Source organism: Aythya ferina, assembly GCF_964211825.1.
Source record: "Aythya ferina genome assembly, chromosome: 27".
Taxonomy (NCBI): Eukaryota; Metazoa; Chordata; class Aves; order Anseriformes; family Anatidae; genus Aythya; species Aythya ferina.
The window spans coordinates 5,097,559-5,120,111 of record NC_140310.1 but is presented as its reverse complement, the minus strand read 5'-3'; the positions used below and the strand labels follow the sequence as shown (position 1 = coordinate 5,120,111).

The 22,553-nt window shown below is 51.9% G+C and overlaps 1 protein-coding gene across 5 annotated transcripts in view; it reads right to left on the bottom strand.

Annotated features, from left to right (window-relative positions):
• The window catches only part of KCNU1 (potassium calcium-activated channel subfamily U member 1), a 179,789-nt gene that overhangs the window by 14,690 nt on the left and 142,546 nt on the right, over nucleotides 1-22,553 (bottom strand). The window contains exon 31 of one of the 5 annotated variants that reach the window (XR_014686023.1): nucleotides 19,709-19,830. The exons of the other annotated variants lie outside the window; for them this stretch is intronic. The gene's annotated coding sequence lies outside the window, so the exon portion shown is untranslated. Of the gene's footprint in view, nucleotides 1-19,708; nucleotides 19,831-22,553 lie in introns of those variants that run through there. 5 annotated transcript variants of the gene reach the window in all.

Below are 22,553 nucleotides of genomic sequence, written 5' to 3'. Positions count from 1 at the left end.
GTGTGATAAACTAAGAACCACTGCTTTACAAACCTTGATAGGATGTTTCAGTACCTGGAAAACAATTTTATTGCAGCCTGGACTACTAACAAATTGCAAATACTGATTAAGCCATAAAGTTACAACAACATTAAAAAATAATGAGAGGTTATTGCACAGGGGGAAGGCTCTTAAGCAGCGGATGCAGCCGCCCGTTCTCCATGGCGCACGGTAACAGGCCGACCTGCAAAGTGCATTTCCCCAGCACAGCTTCCCCATCCGCCGCCCCGAGCGGGGAGCCCGGCTGCGTGCAGGTGTGGGGGTGGCTGACGGGAGCCGTGTGGCTTCTTCCCTCTGTGGCCACGCTGGGAATCCCCCTACAAGGTTTTGTTTATATCCGTACCCTGTGTTTTTTCTGACCGAAGGGATTTGAAGTCCCCTTTGCACAGGGACGCTGCCAGGGCCCGGCTGTGGCACAGATCTCAGTGGGCAGATCTGTTTGGAGAAGCCTCCCAGGAACAAAGGGCAAACAAGGCTCTCCTGGTTGCTCGACCATGGCCACCACAGGCCCCTGTCCACTGGAGGATTGCCCCTCAAACAGAAGCAGGGCGCTTTGGGCCCGTAAAGGCCCAGCGCAGCCTCCCCAAATGGCTGTGCCCCCGTGCTAGCACTCTGACACTCATCTCCATCCAATTCAGTTTTGAGCAGGAGCTGAGCTCCTGAATATCAAACAGACTGGCTCCCAGATCTCCTGGTGCCTCAGTTTCTTATCTATAAAACTAAAGTCAGAGCACTACAGCATGGGGACAGGCAGAGGCTGTGCCGAGGGCTCGGGGTCTTCCTAAACCCCACAGGCCTGTGCTGGCGGGCAGGGGGATGCGCTGCCTTTCCTAACCAGAACTGAAATATCAGGCCATGGGGGAACTTTGGGGCAATTTTTCCTTCTGAGAGCCAGCACCGGTCACCAGCAGTGGGTAAAGGGGGAAAACCCAGACGTCAGCCCCCTGCCTGCTGCCCCCACCCCGCCTTCTGCTGCATCCGACCCCCCGCCGCACAGCTCTGCAAACACGAGCGTGTTTGAACAAGGCTCTCATAATGATTGTTTGGACAGAGACTAGACTGCCAAAACCTCCCGGGGAGCCGGAGAGAAATTCCTGCTGGGAAGCTCCTCCGGCGGCCGGGCCCGGTGCAGAGCTGCTGGGGTTTGTAAGCAGAGCACGGCCGTGTTTCAGCGGGCTACCAAAGGCCATCGGACTGCGGTGAGATTTGGGGATAAAGCACACCAAGAGCCTTCCTCAGGCCGTGGCAGAAGGCAGGGTGAGATGTGCCAGCAAGACAAAACGGTCGCCCTAAATGTCAGTGAAATATATGCCTCTGAAGTTTGTTGGGTACCTGGGGGTCTGTGTGGATGAGGGGTAATACACACACTTAAATTTCTATTAGCATTTTTTTAGCCGTGCATTCTCTTGTGACAAGAGCTGGCCAAACTCTTCAGAGTGAGCAATTTATCTGATTAATTTAACCCTGTGCTAGGCTCCTTTTTTAACCAGATCTGGGCTATCTGTGAAGGTCTGTTATCTCAGTGATTCACCAGTTTATGTTAAAGAGCCCTTCCTGCAGTCCTGTCTCAGCCCGGCGGCTCCCCAGGAGCATTTGCTCTCCCTGCTGCCCTTCAAGTCTCACCATTCAGAGCGTGCAACTGGTGACCTCAATCACACGGAACTGGTTTTGGTCTCTGATTAATAACTCGGCTGTGTGAAGGCCAATGGCAATATGAACTCCTGCACGGCAGGGACACCGCAAGGACAATACAAATCACCTCTCGGCTCTCTTGCTTTGTCAACCCTCCCAGAGCAGAACAGCTTCCAAACTGGGGCATTTCCACGGTGGGCAGTGAAAGCCCACACCTGTATGTCAGACCTGGCCCCTGCTCACAAGCATCCCGTCCATTACCAGCCCTTGTGCCAGGATTGATGATCCGCTTCACAAACACCTGAAGAAAAGTTGCAGTAGAGGGCTATGAATGCAGTGGCATCACAAAACCACTCCAAATTCAAGCTAATATTCACCCTTCTTCTCTTTCCCACCATCTGCTGAGCTGTGCTCGCTATGCAGGTGCTTTGAAAGTCCCCCAGCCTGGGAGGACGCAAGGCAGGCTCAGCTGGGACTTCACACCTGGCAGATCCTCCTAATGGCATTTTTGCCCTGCAGCAGCCTGCCTTCCGCAGCCCAAGGTCCTCGGGCATGTGTCCTTTCTTCCTGCTCCTGAAGAGCAAACTTTGCAGCTCTTCCTCCCTCTGGCTCTGTTCAGGGCCGTGCTCAGTTGCCGCACTGCCATGATGATGTTGCAACTACAAGTATTTAGGGTTCTTGCCAATAAGGTGGATTCCTAAAGTTGATTACTTACTAATCAACATACTCACTAAAGAAAATAACTGAAAGAGGTGAAGCAATCAAGCAGGCAGAAAGATGAAAATAACAGAGACAAAATGTCTTCTGGTGAGGCAAGATAGTCCTGTGGAGAGGGACACAGTGACCCCAAAAGTGGCCTGCTCCTTTCTCTTTGGTTTGGCCTGCCAGCAGAGCCCCTGTGTTTCTCCAAGTCTTGGGCTACAAGCAGAGCGTTTCATCTGACCTGTCTGGAAGGAAAGCTATAGAACAAGTATTGAAAAGGTGGAGATATAGGGGAATCATTCTTTTTAACTAAGCTCATTTTAATAAAAAAGAAAAGAACAGCCTTTCTATAAAACCAGAGTGGAAATATTTCCAAAAGCCATGCTGTTCCCTGTGCACCCCTGCCTCCGAGCAGGACTTCTGCAAGCCTGGGTGGCAGCAGAAAGCAGCCGAGTGCTCTCGCTGTGCTTCTTGGTGCCCTGCAGAGATGCTTGAACAGCTCCAAGAGCAGGCTCGCTCCCTGACGGTGTCCGAGCTAATGACTGCTGCCTGCTAACAGAGCCCATCAGCACGGATGCAGCCCTGCACAGATGCAGGACACAAGTGCTGGTGCCAGGGCTGCAAGCATCGCCACCAGCCTCCGTGTCCCTACGTGTCCCTTGCCCTGAGAGGCACCCAAATATTGCTCAGCAAGCCCCTTGTAATCCAACCCAGCCAAATCATGGTCAGCCTCCCGTGCTCTCCGTGCTCGATCAAGTGCAGAAAATTCCCTTTATTTTGGACAATTATTTGCAGGGCTCCTCTCATTGCTGTGACAGCCCTGACCGAGCACCCTGCCTGGCAAACCGAGCCTTGAATCCTTGAGCCTGGGACTGCCAGCGAGCCGCGCGTCCCCCGCGCCGCCTCGTCTCGCACGTCCCTAAGGTGAGCCCGGCTGTGACTGGCACCCTATGGAAATCCGCGCTGCTTGTGAGCGTGATCTAAAAGCGTTTGCTTATGCACACACAGAACTGGCATTTTGCTAGATTTAGGGAAGTAAGCAAGACGTATTTGTCTGTGGAGGCTTTGCACCTTCGGCAATTATGTCTGCAGTCTGGAAAACAACAGCAGCAGGGTTGCAGCGGGGAGGGGAAAAAATTCTATCATGTCAGAATAATGAGATCTGTGATTTCAGCACTTACTGGGTCAGAGTCACACACAGTGTGTTATCTGTAATGCTTTCCTCTGACATTCAGGAAAATTGCATTTATGCAGAGGACACGAGGCACTGAAGCACAGGACTCCGCCGGCCCCCAGCCCGGGGATGCTCTGCCCCAGGCCCCTGGGCTCCCTGGCATCCCTTGGGGGGAGTGGGCAGGCACGCAGCCCCCAGCCCTCAATGAGACACAGCAGAATGCTTTCTGCAGCCCTGAGTGTCTGGGATTTTTGGGGTCTGCCTTTTTTTTTTGATAAAGAACAACTGACCTTCTAAACCAGAAACCTGCCATGAGGGAGCACTGCCCCGGCTGCACTCGAGCACTGTCACAAGAGGGCTTGGGCTCACAGCCCCCAGCACTGGCCATGAAGTCAATCAGAAATTCTTTTCCAGAGAGGACATTGTTTTGTGCTAACGATCTGAGCCCTCAGACCATACGAGGCCTCGGACTAGGAGCTGCAGAGTAATTAACAGTGGCATGGGCTTTTTGCTCCTTAATTCTCCTTCATGCTTCTCATCATCCAGGGGCTTCATCCAGCTTTTGATTTTTGTCTTTTTGCTCCCCCCCTTCTTTCTTTTTCTCCTTCCAGTGCAGGAAGAAAACCATACATAGATTAAAAAGATCTTGTTTTCCAGCTGTTAAAGATAGTTTGAAATGCAGCCTGCGCCAATACCAGGGATCAAACCTCCCACTGTGGGAGAGGCCGCTCCAGCCCCAGGCCAGATCTGAATTTTGCCAATAGCTCCTACATTTACAGTTTTCCTTGAGGGCTTGCATTACAGGCCACAGAGCTCTCACAGTCAGGATCTGGAGTTTGTCTTGGACCTGCTCTGCAAAAGCGTGGGGCTGCCTCCGCCGGCCGACGTTTCTGGACAGTTCCTATGAAAAACACCAAGGAGGGAGGAGGAGGAGGAGCAGGGGAGCTCCCCTTCGTCCCCCTTCTCCCAGGAGCCTCCCGGGAAGGACCCCGCAGGAAGGACGTGAAGGCTTCATCATCCCACCTCGACCCTGTGCTAAAAGGGCCCCTTTGCTTTCCGAGCTGCTCCCGAAGCCCCCTGGCTCAGCTCGGTGGGCTCCAGGAGCTGAACAGACAGTGGTTTCCCACCGTGACCAGGAGCAAGTCCCCGCGGCTGCTTTTTTCCAGTGATGGAAGCGCCTAACAGTGATATAAAATGCTCTCGCTCGTCCGGCTGCTGATCTTTTGGGCAATTATTTGGAAGTAATGAAAGTGAATGCATGACATTTAAAAAAAGAAACTCCGCTGTCAGCAGGAAAGCTGCCACATTCCTCCTGCACCTCGGAGAATACGCTTAGCTTGAAATAATGTTCATTTTAGCAGAGTTGTAAATTACAAGCGTGTTAGGGTCTTGTGGGATTTATTACCATTTGGAAGGAGGTTATAGGCCTTGCGCTGTTGCTGCTGCATCTGGTGCATGCTACAGAGCAACCACAGAGCAAAATTTGGAGGCAAAAGAAAGCACCTTTTATAGCTCATCTCTGGTGGCTTGTATTGCTAGCATTACACATGCACACACACACCAACTTCAGCAGTAAAGAGGAAGGATTTCGAAATCCGTTTCCCCAGTTGCTCGCTGTAATTGATCCGCCGTTATTAATACCGACGACAAAACCTCGCCGGGCGCCGCTGCAGGGAGCGCGGCCGGCGGCCCCTGACCCACGGGCTGCTGGCCGTGGGGAGCGGGGCTGCAGCCCTCCTCTGGGACGGCTGTTTAATTTTCTCAGGTTTATGTTCTTTTTTTCATCGCAGGTGTTTCATAAAAATGCAGCCGTGGACCTGGCAGGAAGCAATAAGCTCGAGCTTCCTCTGCATGAACCGAAGGGATTTCTTCCTCCCTTCTGGCAAGGCTGGGGTTCTGCTAATGTAAGATGAATGCTCTTCAATCCTGACCCTGCTGTCTTCAGTCTGTAAATGCCGAAGGGTCACCTTTTGTCCATGCCATTAGTGATTAATTAATCTTGGTGTTTATTTGATCCATCCCTCTGCGAGAATTTCTGCACCAAGGTGTTTTGATTCCCGTCTCTCCCTCCCTCTCAGGCACTGTGCCCCACCAGAGCCCAGCGATTCCCCTTGGTGCCAGGAGGAACCAGGACTCACTGCCCCAAGTTGTTGCTGCACAGCCTCCAAAATGTGCCAGGGACAGGCGGGTCCCAGGAACACAATGTGCCCGTCCTAGGAGAGCAAACCACGGGGCTGGGGACCCGGCAGGGCAGCTGGGAAGTGTCTGAGCACAGTGGCTCCAAAGAATCACAGAACTGTGTCATGGTTTGGGTTGGAAGGGACCTTAAAGATCTCCTAACTCCAGCCCCCACCATGGGCTGCGAGGTGCCACGGGATGGTTGCCTCCATCTCATGAGCCCAGAGCGGCCTCGCAATTCGGTGTGGGCATCAGTGGGCACCGTGGCCTCAAAGGGGGAGCCAGGGAGGGAGCTTGGCACCCCCAGGGCATTGATCTCAGGGAGAGCTTCAGCTCCTGGTCCCGTTCCAGCTCACCAATGGTTTCCCGGTCCAGGGAGGGGATTTTCTTAGATCGTGAGCTCTCCCCCCTGCATCTGTTTATCTCCGTGAATCTCATTAATCATGTTCTGTGCCTGGACAGCTTATAACACCACATCCATCCTCTAAGAGCTGTTATCGTACACCCCGAAGATCTGTCAGATAAATAGCCAGGTCAGCTGCAGCTGTTCCAATATCCTGAAGAAATCAGATTTATCATTTTAGATTAAAAAAAAAAAACAAAAACCCACACACGCACACGCACCAGAGCCCCCCCACCCCACCAGCAGGCTGGCTGGGAAGCTGTGTTTCTTGGCCCTGCGCGAGTCCTGCTGCTGCTGCCTTCCATCTGCAGCCCTGTGATAAATGGCTGCAGGGTGCCAGGTACAGTTCAATGTTGAAAAATCCCAATATGTGACTTAGGCATCTCATCGCAAGTCATTAATCTAAAGGGAGGCCGGTGCCAGGACAAGGCTCTCCCTCACTCCATCGTCAGCTGGACCTGCTCAGCGCAGCGGCTGCCAGAGGCAGGGAGGAGGGAGGGGAAGGCCCCTGCCATTTTCCACTCGCAGGAGGAGCGCTCCGCGGGCCGTTAACCCTCTCCGCAGCCCAGAACCGTGCCCTGAAGCCCCGGCCAGGCCGCACACAGCTTTGCATGCGGAGAATTCAAGCCTCTCCATCTGACCCTGGAGTGGTGGGAGAGCTCTGTGCCCACCCGCTGCTTTCCAGGGAAGCGCTGCTCCTGCCTGCGCTCCCTCTCCGTGTGCCTGACATGGGGGAAAACTGGCATCCAGGGAGCATCCCAAGCCCACCTCCAGCAGCAGGGCTCTGCCTGCACCCTGCTTTCCAGGGACTCCCACCAGTCCTTTTTCTCCGGGTGCCTGAAAACCTGCAGGAGCTCCAGCGAGTCACCCAGGGCCCCGCCAGGCGCAGGCGATGCTCCGGCTCTCCGGCAGCCCCTGTCCTCGCTCTCGCTGGGGAGCCCAGCATCCTGCCAAGGTGCCTCTCCTCCCCTCCGCACCAGTCACATCCCGAGCCGCGTGCCTGGTGCCAAATTGAGTTGTAGCCGTGAATTATTTAGAAGCATCAGTGGAATATTGTTGTATCAGTAACGCAGACTATCAGTTTGTGGCCTTGGGGCTGCCTCAGTTACACACTCCATCACTATTTTCTCTCATGAATAATGTAGGAGCGGAATTACTCTGCATGTAGAGAATTCATACCCTGAGAAAACAAGGTTGCTCCAAAATTAATTTTCCGTACTAAAAGAGCGACAGAAAATCAATTAATCGCATATTATTCTATACGGAGACAGAGTAAGGGAAACAGCGAAAATGGCTGTAGCTATACATCAGCAAATGCTGTATTGGCAGAGTGCTTTGCAGGGCTGTGAGTTACAGCCAGCTACAAAGAAGGTAAATATATTCCGCCCCAGAGAGCCCTCGAACATCAGACCGGAGCTCCGAGCAGAGCCAGCTGGGCGCCCCCGCTCCCCGCCGCGTGCTCCCAGTGCCCGGCTCCTTCCTTGGTCCTGCCGCTAGCGGGCTCAGGATCCCACCGAGGGGGCTCCTCGACAGCCGAGGGCTTCCCACAGCAGCCCGGCCCTGGAGGAGGAGGCAGCCCGGAGGCCTCTCAGGTGCTCGCATCGGCGCTCGCCTCGCCTGGATGGTGGCAGGAGGTCGGAGATCTCAGCAGAATTAAGGCCCTGCTCCTGCGCATCGCGAGGGCTCGAGGTGGAGGAGTTAAGGCTGGCTCTGTTTCTGCCTCCAGCACCGACCCGCCACGCTGCTCTGGGAAACAGCTTCACTTTTATCCGTTTCATACAAACCGTAACTGGCCATTTTAGAAGGGAGCTGAGAAACTTAATTAATATTTAAAATTGCTTTGAGTCTCGCAGCAAGGCATCGTACTCTCTGAAGATCTCGAAGTGCTTCTCGAGAGGAGCGAATGCTGCGGAGCCAGAAGCAAAGGCAGGGAAAGGGGCAGGCAGCCAGGGGCAGCCCGGGAGCAGGGGAATTTTTACCCCTCCAGGCACAGCCCCTGCAGCACCCCGGGGACACGGAGCTTGCTCCCACCAGCTGCGGGGAAGCTGCTCCGCCGAGTTGGGCTGATTCCTTCTCAACACCCACCAAAGATGGCCCAGAGGCCAGCTACAGAAACACCTAAGGACAGGCTGCAATGATACCCTGACCTGTGTCTGTTCCACTGCCTAGTCAGTTTTGATTAATAACATTCATCGGCTTAACAAATGGTATCGCAATTAAGGGATGAGAAATTACGAGGCTGACCTCCAAAGAGCTCAAAATATCAACAGCTTCTTCAGGAATAAAACTCAAAAACAAGCTGATCCACAATGAAGACTGGCTATTTTTTATCGCAGCAAATTATTTTCCCTGGGTACCCTGTTCTTTTGTGGTCTCCTAGAATAGGTATGCCTTAAGGGTCATCACCCAGCGGAGATCATTCCTCCAGCACAGAAAGCTCTCAAAGCGTGCATAATGGCAACAGCAATGGCATCTCCACGTGCCAGTGTAGGGGATACAAACCAGAACGTCTCCTTGACTGAATTTACAGGGTCTTTTTTTTAGTACTATTAAGCAGGAAATTTGAAGAAGCAATCCTCTGCAGCTCTACCAACATGGCCTTTGATTTCACCCTCTCTGGACGTGTCTCAACATCCACGGCAGGAGCCAGTGGCCAGCAGCAAGTAAGAGAAGCGGCTGGGTGACACCTAGGAGATCTGCCACGGAGCAAGCCCTTCTCTCACTAAACCAAAGGGCAGGATTTTCTCTCCCTTTCTCCAAATCCCAAACACCAACAAGGATAAAAACAAAACCACGTATTTTGTGTTCCAACCCAGCAATCGCACCCTTTGGCTTCGGTGTTCACCACAATCCACATCTCTACCCACTAGGCAGCGTGTTTGCTTCCACCTTGGGAGACAGAAATGGCTTTCCATCTTCAAGAGGAGGTGCACACACAAGTGTGAGGGTGTGTGTGTGTGTGTGTTCACGCTCACGGGCACTACCATGAGCCACTCACGTAGGAGCTGACCCCCCGTGTGCTGCACGGCGGAGCAGGAGCTGTGCACGTGCACCCACACGTGCACGAGCCACCAGCAACAAGCGACCCCGAGCACCTGCAGAGGCCTCTCCGGCCCCTTTGACGAGCCCGTCACCCCCTGCTCCCTCCGTGAATGATTTACCTTCTGCTCTGCAGAGGCACAAAGGTTCCCCGCGCGCCGAGAGCAGCTCGGTGGGTATGGAAGTGTTTAAGGAGTGTCTGCGAGTCCCCCAGCCGGAGCAGACATGAAAGGGAAGATGCTGCGTGTGATTTATTGCGTGCTGAGCAATCTGACAGTCATACTGTTTGAAACCGCTGTCCTCTGGCTTCATCCCGGCGAGGGGATGGCTCGGATTAATGCTGCGGGGGAGGAGGAGATTTATGGTGCTACAAAGGCGGCCGCTGCCTCGGCCACAGCTGCCCGCGCCCCCAGCCCCCTGCCAGATGTGAGGCAGGGGAAGAGCTGCTCCAGAGGGTGCACGCGGATCCCAAGCCCTGTACTCCACAGATGTTTATTGATTTAGAAATCCAGCCTTTCAAGAAGCTCCTCGGAGCACAGAGCAGTGGCTGCTCCCCCAGTCGCCGGCCCTTGGGGCTGACAGACCTCACCCTCACACGGCGTTGCCCACCGCCTTCATCGTCCCCGATTTACTGTGGGCAAACCTTCCCTCCCCGGGCATCGTGGCAAATTTGGCTCCCTAGGCTCCTCAGGACACAGCTTAAAATCATGGGAAACAAAGAGAAGTGCCTTTCTGCTGCTGCCTTCCTTGGCTTTGGGGACTCGTAAGTTCCCTTCAAGCGTGAAGGATGGAAACTTCCTCGCACACAGAGAAAAGAGGTCCGAGTTTTCTGCAATAGCAGGACTCCAGGAGCTGGGGCTTTTAATGAGGACGATTTTCCTGAGATCTGCCTTGTGAGAACTGGCTGCCCCGAGCCCAGCAGCAACCTGCAGCTGCTCCAGGCCATCTCCGGAGCTCCCCGACGTGCTCAGTCCGAGTGGCCTTTGCTGGAGACCCAAAATACCACTTTGTCACCGTTCCTCCGGTATTAATATAGACACTTTGAACACTGGATTATTCTGTCCACCCCCTTTAGACTAAATCTGCCTTGGAAAACAAATGACCCTATTGGGCTCAAAATGCTCCCGCAGCTGACTCCATAATGAGCTGTTTATTATAGTTCCCATAAGTGAAATCCATTAAGTCTGACAGAAATGCAGCTAAAGTTTACATTCAGCATCCGTTTGAGGGGAGTTCTGGGCCTGAATTAAATTTGCCCCTTCCCTCCTCCACCCCAGCAAAGCCATACACGATACTTAAATGAATTTTCCATCATTATTTTCCAGAAGAATAGCGCTGAACTTTACTGGGCCCTGGCTGATTTGGCAAGTTGTCCAACTTGCCTGCTATAAGTCAATTTTTTCTCCTTTCCAGTGTCAGTTTTCAGTCTTGAAAACTTGAAAGGAAGAAAGGTGGCTTAGGGATGACATTGTTCTTTAAATCTTAGTCAGAAGCAAGCCATTTGATTTTTTTTAGCGCCCTTCAAGATTAATATTGGTGCAATGGTGTTACTATTACAGCTGGCTGAAAAATGGAGTTTCCATTGTATAAGAAGTTCTGAGGTTCCTCCTAAGAATAATTGTCCCAAATTTAGACAGAAAGCCAGTGTCTGTTACTGCGCTATAACCAAAACAATTAATCTTTTTTCTGGTGTATCAATTATAACATGACCTTAATACCAAACAGCGAAGTCAAAATGAAAGATTTGGGGATTTTAAAAGCAAAATGTTTTCATAGCTTTTAGGAAACAGTTAAACAAAACCTGCGTGTTAGCACGGAACATTTTTATGCATTGAATCATCGGTTTTCAACAGAAAAGCATTCAAGGTACATCCTTCTAATCAGCCTTCATTATTGCTTGCGAGCACCGCCTAATGAAGCACAGGGCTGGCGGTGTTTCCAGCTCCAGAAGCAGGGAGGAAAAAGGGAAGTGTGAGGAACAGCAAAGGGCACGGATAGGAGGAGCAGAAGGGAACAGGAGAGAACACACAGGACAGAAGGGGCGATGGGGATGGGAGATAAAACCCCTGAGCTGATGGCACGACTCCCCTTGCCTTTAGCAGCGCCGAGGGCAGGCGTCCTCACCATGGGCTGCCGAGTGAAGGCTCCCGGGGAGCTCGGGAGCTCCTCAGCACCTGCAGGAGCAGCAGCCTCAGCACCCTTCCCCTCTGCAGAAAAGGTCTGGAGGCGAGGAGAGCGTCGCCCCGCTTCCCCCACGGAAGGGAGAGGAGTCTTTCATACTCCAAATGGCTCCGCAGGCTGGAAATCGCAGTGATTGTACAAACCCTGCCATGAGTGGCTGATTGACCTTGGGAAAAGTACTTCATACCTCTGCAGATTGTAATCAGGTAATATCTGTGAAGTGCTCTGAAGTCTTTGGACAGAGAATGTTGTAAGATGATCCCAAAGGCAATAAAAAAGGGAGAGCTGCTGTCCAGCAATACACAGAACTGTATCCTCGAAATTACATTTCCTTCCTCCCCTCTCCTCCTCCTCCAAACGTGGCACCGATTTGTCAAGTCTGGACAGATAATCCAGAGGTGTGTGCGCCTGCTTTATCACCAGGAATGCCTGTATCACACGAGCAGAGGGTGGTAAATAGGTTTCAATTAACACAGATAAATCCAAAGGATGCTTGATGGTCATATTTTGTAAATCTAACTAGAAAAGAGTAATTTCTGTACAGTTGTGTGTGGTATGTATGCAAGCAGGAGGGACTGTCTGCATTAGCATATAAATGCATTTAAAGTGAGACAAATACTGGTGGTTTTGGCAAGCTGGATACCTCTGGAATCACAAATGTAAACTGTTTAGAAAAGGAAACATTTCTGTTTAAACGTAAGGAAAAGGCGGCTTTGGAAGGTAAACATCCTCCCAGAGAAGTAATCACTTTCGGAACTCGTGCGGCTCGTTGGGGCACTGGGAGGTGGCTCACGAGCTGAGGGTGGCACCTTGGGCACCCGGGTACCCTCCGCGGTACCGTCTGGAGGATGCACCCACAGCTGCACTGAGGGGCTCAATAAAACCAGAATCACCAGTGTAAACGCTCACTTGTGATGGGGGAGATCTCTTAGGACTGTAAACTCATCAAGGGTTGGGCCACTTCTTTGGTATGTGCTTGTACAGATCCCGCTGCCGAGGGTTTACCAGCGCCAAGTGCAGCAAAAGCGGCGCTAGGAGTAAGGAGGTTTCAGAAGTCCTAAGTGAGCAGTGACCCAAACTTCTCTCTCCGCTTGGAAAACTTCAATGTAGAATAGGGCCTATTCTGTAAGGCAAGTTACCTATTTAAAACCCTGCGCTACTTGGCTTCACAACACGCTTATGTGCAAAAAAATAATATCTACACGAAAAGAACCACGGCACAGCCCCAGCGAGGCCCCAGGTCCGCACGTGAGCTCCTTGCATGCACTTCATGCGCTGCCAGCCGTGATGGAAGCCCAGCTTTGTTAACACGCCAAGGAGATGAACAGACACAGATTGTCCACTCACGCACGACCCCGGTGCAATAACAGCAAGTTTGTCCAAATAGTCAAGATTTTGTCTGTTCATCACCAGGGTTTGTTTTGGAAACAGCTGTTAGTCTGTGCGGTAAAACATAAGATGGAAAGTGTCACAGGAATGTGGTTGTCATGTGAAACCTTTCCTAGGAATGGCAAGGAGATTTATATTTTGCATTTGGTTTTAATTTGATGCATATGGCTGTAGATGCCTGAGATTGGGGAATGGCACTCGCAGCCAGAACGCATTTTTCAGGGGATGGCTCGCGGCCTAATACAGAAGGAGCGCGCCCTGCAGCCGCAGCACCCACCACGAGCCAGCACAGGACCAACTCCTGCCACCCAGGACTCTGCTCCACACGGGGGTCCCCTCGGTGCCACATCGGCCACCCACCACCTCTCGGAGCCAGGTCCCAGGCTCTTCCACCCCTGCGCTCTCTCTTGGCCCTGTGATGCTCGCCCTGAGTAGCCTGAGGCCCTGGGATGGGTGCCCTCGTTAAGGGGTGCCCCTGTTAAGGGGTGCCCCCCTCACCCTGGCTCCCAAAAAACAAGGAGCACACCTCAGTTGCAATGTTCCCACCCGCTCAACGTTGGTCGTTGCTTCTTTAGTAGCATTTTTAAAAACTGTTTTCCAGCTATTCCATGACCTGGTTTGGCCAGGGGTGCGATTAGCAGGCAGGCTATGTGGGATTAGGAGTTTAAATGCTTTTCCTTCCCTCCCTGCTTTGCTTTTGGGAAAAAACAAGCAAAACAAACACAAACAAAACCAAACCAGATGTGGCCTGTGTGCTGAAAACAGAGAGCGCTCCACTGCTCGGGGGGAATCTCACAAGTGGCCACGGAGATAAAACAAGGCTGGACTTGTAAAATGGAGGCTGGTGCTGTGTGGGGCAGCAATGAGGGGTGAGAAGAGGATCTCGTCTTCAAAGAACTGGAGAAATGTGATGCAATGCCTTCAAAAGAAAGGAGGGGGAGAGAGGGAGAGCAATGCAGGGAATGCCACAAAAGTCATGTAGGCAAGAGCCTGCAGCTGGCTGAGTTTGAAAACAAATGATTTTAATCAGCTGCTATTCAACTACTGTCAGTTCTGATTTACTGTGTTCAGCCAATTAAGGTTTGGGGGAGGTTCAGGGGTTAGGAGGTGAGAAACAAAAGCACGTTGTGGGAGGAGAGGAACACCAAAACAAGAACAGGGCTGGGGCTCTCTGAGCCCTTCCCCAGGATAAACCACTGGTGTGGTATCAGCCTCCCCTGCACAGCCCGGCAAGGAGCACTCTTTCCATGCAGAAGGGCTGTTTTTCAGAGCCTCCTTTGCTCATGCCTTCAGCAGAGGCATCCAGCCAGGGCCAGAATTAACAATACCGGAGGTGATGGGGACGTCTGTTCTCACGGGAGCCCACGTGCAGTGGGGTTTTGAAAGCCCCAGCTATGTGGCAGCACATCGGTCACGACCATGCGGGCACCAGCAGCACAAGCGGCCAGCTGGTGGAGATGGTTCCCCCAAAAACGTGCCCTTAAGCTCTGCCACTCTCAAGCAAAGCAAATTGCTTCCATAAGCTGAAAATGACAACATGACTTGAGGTATCTTCCCCCCTCCTGGATCATGACTAATAGATTCAAGGCAAACAGTTCCGGTAGGGCTGTGATATGAGCTTTCCACAATTAATTAGTGCAGCTAAGTACCAAGCAATGAAGAAAATTAAAAAGAAAAACCATCTTCCCATGTACAGAGATATCTGGGTATTTGCACAACTCCCACCTTAGTGGCAGATAATAGTCTGGAGTCTTTGATCCTATAATAACTCTCTGAACTATTAGTATTGTGAAAACGCTCCCAGGCTTTGGCTCGCAGCGCTGCCTACTCCGAGGATATGGCATGCAGAACAAATGTCTCCCTGTGTCCCGCAGATTACGGTCGGGAGGTCCTGTTTACCCTGAGATCTATAGTTTCACTCATACCCGAATCGTGTCACCGTGCTGTCTTTGTTCCTCCTATTTAGCACTTTGATTTGTGCAGCTCTGCTAAGAATCTCCCTTGCAGCTTGTTGACTTATCACTCATCCCCGTGAGTTCCCATTCTCTCTTCTCCTGACAGCTTTGCCTAATGTACTTATTCATTCAATTTAAATAAATCGAACACGGGCCTATGACAGCCGATAAGTGAGTCACACAAGAACAAACAGAAAGGAAGCACTGCAAATAGTCAAATGTCAAGTAGGAATGGAAAACTGTCCCTACAGCTTCAGCGAACCTTAGATGTCTAATATTTATGGCCAATTGATGTCATTAGAAAGTAAATAAGCCCTCTTATGCTGCATTACAAAAGATTAACTGCAAGCAATGGAGTTTAAATAGCACAGATAAGTGCAGATGGAAATAAACCTGTTTAAAGCTGGAAATATTTGCTGAACCTCCTTGCTGCTTTTAAGATAATTGATCTCTGTATATCTGTATTGAATCTCACCATAAAAGCTTTGAAACGTCTTCTGGCAAAGCCGAGCTCACTTGTGACTCAACCTCGCCTTATCTCTCCGGATTGCAGAGGATTTTTTCATTTCTCAGCACGCTGGGTGGGGAGCACGCGGCCGGTGTCAGCACATCCCGAGATGCTCCGGGCCGGGTTGCTCACCCTCTGCTGGGGACCAGCCCCCGCTCCAGCCTGGATCAGACCTGCCACGAGCCCCTCCGAGCGGGTGTGGACGTCCCCACCTCGCTGCAATTCGCCCAGCTTCAAAGGATGTCAGAGAAAAAAATCGTCTCTCAGATTATTGAAGCATGCTCCAGCTGAGGATCTTTGGAAACAGCCCCGCACGACAGATATTAATGAGTTACATTTTGCTGATAAGGAATGCGCAAGAGAGAGAGAGAGGAGGGATTTACTCAGGAGTTTGGCTTTGCAGTGCCTGCAATGATCTCTCCCGTCCAGGGTGATGCTTGTTCTGGTGCCAAAACACACGCGTGGAGGGCTGAGGGTTGCCATGCCAAGAGGCACCCATGGGTGCATGGGCACCGGGTGGCCGGAGAGCTGCAGGGGGCTCCTGGGTGCAGGGGGAGGCCCAGCCACGCCGAGCACAGCTGCGCCTCTGCCTACAGCGCGTGTGTGCTGCGTCTGTGTGAGGCTGAGGAGGCCGGGAGAGGGAGGACCCGTGGCCAAACCCATAAGTCAAGCGCCGAAGACAACTGCAAGAGCCCACCCCGAGGTCCCCGTGCCCTCCGCGGCTGCCCGCCGGGCACCATCTGCAGCTGGACTCCGCGCCAAGTCGGCGCTGCACCGCTTCGCCGCTGCAGAAACATTTATTTGATCCTACAACATTGCTTTCAAGATGATTAATCTTTGCCCGGCTGTGTGTTTAGGCTCTCCATAAAGGCAGGTGCATGTGTTCATGTGCTGCTGCTGTCAGGGCTGTTAATGTAAGCGTCTGTTTTACAGCCCAATTGACAGCCGTATTGTTCTGGCAGGGTTACAGCTCTGACATGTGGAATCAATCTTTTTAACCTGTCAATTAATCAGTGGGCAGCTGTCAGCCCAGCTGAAAGGCCTGAAGGACAGTGCCCTTTCAATGGATTATACTGGATGCTCAGTGGAGTAAAATTGAACGCTTCAGTTTCGAGAAGCTCTCCCTGCATTCAGAGCGGTGCTCGGCCTCGCTTTTACTGCAGGCCCTGCTGCTGTGCTCAGGAGCTGGTAGAGACCCCTCTGAAACAAGCACAGCACGGCTGAACAGCTCCTGGGAGCACGGCCGGGCTGGGGAAGGTCTCCCAGACCCAAAACCGCTTTCGAGGGGCATCCAGGGAGCAGACGGATCCCAAGCCTGGGATGCAGCAGCCCGGTTCCTGCTTGCAGCCCTGATTGTGTCTCCAGCCTGGGGCAAGCCCCTCGGGCTCAGCTATGAGTGAGTTTTCCTGGAGTAAGTGATCCTGCCACTGCTACCCTGCCACAGCTTCCCGTGCCACGCAGCTGGCCCAGAACAACGGGAGCTGCTCCGGGCAATTTCCTTCTGCCTCCAATTTCCTCCAGGGGTTGGCCTCCCACGCCATTTCCTTGCAATTTCCATGGATCTTTCCCATACCAATGGTTAAAAAGAGTGTTCGAGGGAACTGACACTAGTCCATAACAGTCTCCCCTTTCTTAAATTGGGATTCTCTCTACCACCTTTGGAGCAGATGCTGGGAGCCAGACAGAAAATATCCTCCCAGAGCAACTCGGAGTGGCCAAGGTCCCCCGGCACCAAGCAGCTCAGAGAGGAAACAAAAGCATAACCTTGAAAATAGCTGCATTTCCCCAGTCCCTTCAGCCTAATGTACTGTGGTGCTAGTTGAGCGGCCACTAATTTGATTCATATGAGAAGCTTGACCTTATTCCACCAAGTGTTTTCCAGCCTGGATTTCTCTAACTGCTTGTTTATAGAGAGTATATGGAGCATTTTATGTTTTTTCAGCTGTTTAGGAACTTGATTTTTTAAGGCAGTCCCAGGAGAGCAGGGTACAAGTCCCTGCCTCCCCCTGCCTTCCCAGCCACCAGGGTGCCCACGCCACCTTCCCTTGGCTGGTGCTGGGAAAGGAGAGCGGATAATTTATTTGGTGGCTGCATCATTACGTGGAGGTGACTCCCAGCGCTATTATCTTTGCTTAGCACAAGCAGGGAGCAGTTAGCGCTCTCTGGGTCATCTATCTTAGGATCAAAAAGCTATGGAGACACAGAAAAGCTCTTCTCAAACCTTAATCTCCCAGCACCATCATTTTCTCAGCTGAGGATGGGCAGGGGCCTGGGTGCCAGTGCCTCCCGTGATGATTTTAGATGATTGATCTTTCTAAACTGCTTTTTCCTTGCTTGCCACACAGCCGTGGATAGATTAAACATTTATAGATTATCCCTGTGTCAGATGGCTTTGGACAATTAGTCACAAGCTAAGGAGTACTCTGGTGGTTTTCAGCAAGGGGAAAACATTAAGGTAATCAGGAGTTTGCAGCTCCGGATGCCAATCAAGCAACAATGGATGGCAAATTGTAAGGTGGGAGACAGGCGCTGACCATTTGTATAGAACGCCAGGGATAATTTGCTGCAGGGTCCTGGGGAAACCTGCACAGAGAGCAGTCTGAGGTTGTCAGGACTTTGACAAAAGCACAATAGCTCCTTCGGAGGAAAGTTGGATGCCAATGAATGGCACGCGTGAGAGCAGGCTGCGCAGGGGGGAGATGTGCAACGAGAGCAGGTCTGGAGACAAGCCTCAGGAGGGCACTGGCTCCCAGCCCTCTCCGAGCAGCCTCCCGTTCTCACTTGATTTATTCTCACATTGCACTGCAGGAAATAGAGAAATATTATCTCCTGTTTACCACTGCGAGCTGAGATTAAGCACCCTGTCCAAGGTCACGGAGTGCCTCGGTAGCACCGAGGAATTGGAAGCGAGCTCCTGAGCCCTGTACCCGGGCTCCTGCTCCCCCAGCAATGCCTGGAGAGCTCCCGGCAGCCCCCCGATGAACAACACCAAGGCACAGTAAATAGCAATTGAAATATTTCCATCTCAGGCCCTGTTATATAAAGCAGCAAGACTAAGCACCAAATGCATCCTAATTTGCACCTGACTCTCTTTTAATCAAATTGAGCTTTCAGCCTTAATCCTAAACTGTGCTTTTCAGAAAGGATTGCAGGAAGGTTGTTCACCAGGAGGAGCAGGAGCTCGGGGAAGTCATTAGCACCTCTTCCTTGGGTAGGGAGGAGGGAGGTGGCCCAGCTCAGCCCTGCCCTGCTGCAGTGCTCCCCACGTACACCCCACCTGCGGGGGCACCAAGGGTCTTGGGGGACTCGGGGTCCGTCCCCGTAGCTCCCAGAACTTGTGGGAGAACCTGGACCCCTTGGCTGGCCCCACAGGGGACTGAGGCAGGGGCTGCATGCAGGGGTTCCCAGCTCTGCCCTCTGCTCCTTTCCACCCCAAGACTTACACCTTGGAGTAAAATCCTCACCAACAGCTTTCTCCCACCGCTACGCTGCTGACTTGGATGGAGTTGTACCTACAGATAATTCAGATGCCAGACATCCTCATTCCAGCCACAGAAATAGGAGGATTTTAAGGTGAAATTGTCAGATCAAAGTGAGTTTACAGAGCTCCTTTAAACAAATTTTTACAATAATAATTTCTCGGCGCAGTGTCTGCAATAAAAAGACAATAGATTAGATAGCCATAGAGTGAGCCCGTGGTTGTAAATCACTCGCAGGGCCTCGGCGCTGCTTTGCAAGCATCCTGCACTCTGCCTCGCATGGTTTATGGTGTCATCCGAGTCCCAGAATCCCCAGAGTGAATTACAGCCTTGCAGGCAGCGGGTGGCCATCTATTATCCTACATGTAAACAGGTATTCAAATAGCAGCTTCAGAGCCTTCTCCTTGGCATTTAATCATGCCTGTAATCTAACCCCAGTCCTTGCCAAGGTCACAGCTCTGATTGCTCTTTCTCCAGCACTGCAGGTTTCAGCCGGCAGCAGTGACAGCCTCAGACAAGCTGATTGTCCCCCAAATTAACTCTGATGCTCTGTGCAGAATAATTCAGTAGCAACATGTTCTAATCACCAACCTGGAACCTGCCTCCATCCCCACGGCCCTAGGAGCCTCCCGGGAAAGCTGCGGCTGCTCAGAGGTGTGCAGTCCCCGTGGTTTGGGCACAGCAGCCCCAAACCCCGTTCCCTGGCCCCATCAGCCATGCTCAGCCCTCTGCCCCCAGCTAGACGGGGCTCTTGTCCTGGGTGGCCAACCCCAGGCTTTCCAAACCACTTCTTTGGAGTAACACGGGCCAGAAACACGGGCTCTGACCATGGGCATGTTCTCCTTCTTCCCTCGTGCCTCAGTTTCTCTCCCAGGAAGGAGGACAGAGCTCACAGGTACCCACGTGCAGTATCTGTAAAGCACAGAGCATCACACGGCAGCACGGGCACCAGCACATCCCGATCCTGTCCCGTGCTGAGCTGAAGCCGATGAGATTTGAAGGTGCTCAGCGAAGCCTTTTAAAGGACCGGGTCCTTGAAGCGTGGTCAATAATCGGTTCATCCTCCTCCCTGCTTCTCTTTCCCCCGTGCTGCCTCTCTGAGAAGCAGCTGAGAAATTCCTCAGTCACCGGCCAACTAGCAGGCAGTAAATCTGCAGAATATAAAGATGATTTTCATTTCCATTGGGCTACTCTATTTTTCTCTCTAAATATTTCAGGGGAGCTCGATTCATGGCTTCTCCTTTGGTGTTAAAAGAAAATAATAATAATTTTTTATTTAAAAGGTAGAGAGCAAAGCCCCGAGCACTGGGGCCCTCTGTATTGTGTTTCAAATGGTTCCCAGCTTCATTACTAGCTCTAAGCAAGTTCTGTATACATCACCTAGTTTAATTCAGCAATATCATCAGTGTCAATGGGTATCCAGCGGCTGCCGGCTATTGGTCATCTGGACCTGACACAAACTCAATAAATACTCCATAACCCCTGACAGCCGCTAGCAGATTAGCCCGAAATGAACGATTGCACAACCAACACCTGCTGAACCAAATCACCACGGTGACTGATGGGCCTGTACCGAGCTCTGACCACAAGTGAGATCAGGGGAAGAATGATTTTATACTTTAAGAAAAGAATTAGAGATGGTGGCTGGAGTGATTGGAAAACCTTCACGAGGCTTCTCACTCCTTCCTGCCTCCCCCTGCCATGCCGAAAGCCGTCAGCGCTCCGGCTGCGGCGCGCTGCACGCTGCGAGCTGACCACGAGTTCAACAACAGCAGCGGCTTTTATTATTCCATACATTATTTATGTCACCATCAGCAGCTTTATTTCACGTCCTAGCATATTATTGCTGTAAATTATTATTTTAAACTCTTTGGTGGGACTTTAACCACCGCTCAGAAACAAGCGCTTATTTAAAGGTAACACTTTGCAAATGGCTTCAGGAGCTCGCAGCGAGCCAGCCCGAGCCTCCACTGGTATTTTCAGAGGCTTGTAAAGTTTTCAGCCTCCAGAAAAACCTCAGGTCACATCCACAGGCTGAAACCCCAGCAAAGAGGAGCTAACCATGGGCAGTTTAGAACTCCTGGCAGCTGCTCTTTCAGTGCCTCGGTTTCCCCATAAGCCAATCAAGAAATATTAAAGAAATATTACTCTCTGCTGCTGATCCTCTTCTCCAAAATTAGGCTTTTTTTTTTTTTTTTTTTTTTTTTTGGCATGACTGCTTTCCCTATGTCATCTCAGGAGTCATTCTGCAGCAGAAGAAACAATCTGGTGCAGAACCTGGGCTGACTCGAAGCCTTCCAACCGTGCCGCAGGGACCCCTGCCTTCCCCCTGCCCTGCAGCCCGTGTGTCTGGGGGGTGCTGAGCCCCCCGAATTCCCCCAGCCCAGACCTCAGCCTGTGCTTCCCAGCACCCGGCCCTTGCCCGAGATGGGCCCTGTGAACGGGTGGATAATAGCCCGGCTTGTTTTATCATGTTCGTTTCTGTCTGCTCAGAATCTGTCATCGTTTTCACTACCCGGAATAGCTGTCACTCCAGTTTTGGCTCTAGCACCCTGTTTTGATTCCAGCCCTTATCGAGTTTATCTAGAATCCTTCTGCTCATTTAAAAGAAAAAAGAAAAAAGAAAAAAAAAAAAAAAAACCACCCCAAAAAAATCTCTCATTGAAAGTGCTTTTAGGAGTTTGTCTGAGTCGGATCCCAAAAAGCCCTGCGTGGGTTTGATGCACTCCAGCCTAATTGCTGTCCCCAGATTTGAAGAGCTGTCTGCATTAGGGGCCCGCCAAAGTCTTTCAGAGTAATGTGATTTGCTGGAGAGCCGCGGTGTAGGTTTGCAAAAACACTGATGCTCCCGCTGCCAGCTTAAATCAGATACCAGCCTGACCTCAGAAAGCAGTGTCTTTTCCTATAAATTTTGGCATCACATTGAGTTACATCATTCGTGCTGCATTATGTGCTGTTACAGGCAAGAAGTCACGCAAGTTAATGTGGCATCTGGCTGGAATTTAAAGGCGAATGCACAGGGCTGCAAACCCCAAGCCCACCTTTGCCCTCAGACACCTGTGGCTGCTCCTTGCCCACGGCCCGGGGAGCGCTGCTCGAGCGGGACAGGGATTTGTTTCTTTGCAGGTAGAAGCTCTCCTATTTACATCCAAAAGACTTTTATTTATTTATTTTTTTTTTACACAGCCCTCGCCCCCCCCTTTTCTTTTTTTGACAAGGAAGACGAACAGTAATTCTTCATCTTTTGGAGGCAGAAGCCTGCTGACTAGAGCTCCATCTGGGGGCACCATCTGGGGATGCTACCAGCGAGCAGCGAGCGCGAGCACGCTGCGGGGAGGAGGTGGGCGACGTGGGGGGACCCCGCTGGTCACCCTATGGCCCCCCATTGGTCCCACTGCCAAACAGCTCCGCACCGGGGCAGGAGCTCCTCCAAACCACACCAGGGCTGTGTGAGGACATATGTGCTTCCCCAAAGCCCTATTTATTCACAGCCTCACACTTATGAGGTTCATGTAGGGCGCACGCAGGCACACCTGCACACAGGAGGACACGCGGCGGGTCGCGCGCCCCCGCGCTCAGCCAGGCTGTCCTCACGAGACCCAAATTATTCCCTGCCCTCCCATGTACCATTAGAGCAATGTGATGTTCTGGTGTGCCCAGGAGCAGAAAAGCAATGGGGTGGTAACTCCGGGCCCCCTCTGCTCCCTGGGGTCACTGCACGCCGAGGCTCCCCAGGTAGAGGCAGCCACCGCGCTGCTGCCGCTGGGCAGCCCTCGGAGCGAGCAGAGCGATCACGGCTCACAAGTGTGCACTTCTCTCATTCCTGCTTAATTTGCTCCTAGCTGCTTTACAGAGCCCCTCACCAATTAACCAA